Raw genomic sequence first — 2,176 nt, forward strand, 5'->3', positions numbered from 1 at the left:
AGAATGATACTAAATTAGATTAGAAAATTTGTGTTCCTACAAAGAATTGAATGGTTAATGTAAACTAAACTAAAGTAATTTGACACAAATTTAAATATAACTATAAGTTTCCCATTTAATAAACATATTAATAATTGTTTAATTATTGTTTTAAGAAAAAAATATATGTTTATGTTTTTATATACTAATTTAGAAGAAGAAAGTTAAAACAATATGATGTTAACCTTTAATATAAGATGTTGAAAGGAGATTGTTGAAGTGAAGAAGATTGATGAAACCTATTATGGAACAATCATTGTTTTGTCACTGATGTCAAACCTAATACTTGTTGGTGAGACAATTGCTTACTTTGGTCTGAATGTTATCATTTGTTTGATTAATGAAGAGGATTTGAAAAGAAAGAATAAAAAGAAAGAACCTAAAGAAATGTTGAGTTATTTGTTGTAGAAAAGGAGCACTAAGACCAAACAAGATATTGATGATATAGTGTATTTTTTATCTAACTAAAGCTATAATGAAAGGACACTTGAGAAAAGACTAGGAGAAGGCTAAGTAAAGAAATGTGTTTGCCAAGTCTAACCAAGAAAACAATGCATGTCAAGTAAAGTTAGTACAAGTCAAGCAAGAGAAATATAGTTGGTGCCGAGTGAAGTGAATTTAGTATGAGCCGAGTAAGAGAAATATAGTTGGTGTTGGGTAAAGAAAGTTAGTATGTGTCAAGCACCAATAAAGACTTAGTGGATGCCAAGAAACCCAGTGTTGGTCAAGTATCAGAAGACAGTGTTTGCTAAGCAAATACAATGTTGCTATCGAGTCCCAGTAAAAAATGTTAGATCAAAGATTTAACAAATCTAAGCTGACAAAGTTGATTTCTTGAATTTGGTGAAGCATGTGAAAGATTAGTGTGATGAGTTGGTGGCACAAAATTCAAGATAAACTAGTTTGAGGCAAATTCAAAGAGGATTGTAGAGGCAGTTTCTAGAAAGGGATAAAATAGAAAGATGGGTAGATTTATTGAATCTTACCTAACCCTAGAATGGATGATTGTGGTTAAGCGGAAAAAGATCTAAGTTCTCTATTTATAGAGATAATAAGCTAGAAGCAATTGTTGTCATGTGCAAGAACCTAAGGAAGACAAGAAGTCTAGGGTGTTGCTTTGGGTCGAATAGAAGAATATGTAGTTGGCATACAAAGCAAGAAGGCTTAAGGTGATGATGGCTTGAAGGGTGAACAAGTTTTCAGAGACAAAGAGGATGAATATCAAGCAGAATGGAGGACTGAATGTGAGATCTATAATCTCTAAGAGAGTTGTTATTATTATCAGATCAAGTTCTATTGTTACTCTTTAACAATTGTATTAGTCTAGATAAATCCTTTGGATTAAGGTTGACCTAAAAATCATTAGTAAATCCTTTAACAGGGTGGCATTCTAATGGAATGTTATAAAGTCCTCTAACAAGGCTCACTTCTAACATGGTGATTGAAATCCTTTAACCAGGTCACATTTAACAGTGTGTATTGTAACCTTTAATAGGGTTGGCTCCTTATAGAGCTCACTTTAGAAGAGTGAAAATTAGTAGCATGTTACTGGTAGTTTTTTCCAAATTGGATTTCTTCCTAAAATCCTTGTGTCAAATGTGTGATTGATTTTGTGATATTGTGTGTTTACATTTCTCCAAAGTTATTTTGACATAGGACAACAATATGCATATGTTTAAGATATCAAATGATCAATGCATGCATAAGAATAAGTTGTAGTACTGAAGAGTTTTATTTGTACATTTGGACCTTAGATAATTGATTCACACACACACCCCCCCCGGCCACCCCCCCTTCTCAATTATTCTAAAGTATTCCAACAATTGGTATCAAAGCACCAAGTGCTTGAGAGAAAAATTTAAAGGTACTTAAAGCTAAAAATCAAGATGTACAAAAAGAAGGTGTCAAAGTTTAAAAAGGAAAACTTTCTTGCGTGGAAAAGTTTGATGAAGCTACATATAGGAGGTCATGGAGATTATGCACAACCAACTATCACCACTAAGCATGTTGATCCAATTGGAGCCCCAACTGTTGAACAATTGAAATAGAAGAAGGAACATAATCAGTCAATGTTGGAGATTGCATCTACCCTAAGCTACTGAGAGTTTGATGACATCAAAGGATGTGATTTTGCTAA

This window comes from Cupressus sempervirens, chromosome 10 (assembly GCF_028749045.1).
Source record: "Cupressus sempervirens isolate cs-2001-9-10 chromosome 10, ASM2874904v1, whole genome shotgun sequence".
Lineage (NCBI taxonomy): Eukaryota > Viridiplantae > Streptophyta > Pinopsida > Cupressales > Cupressaceae > Cupressus > Cupressus sempervirens.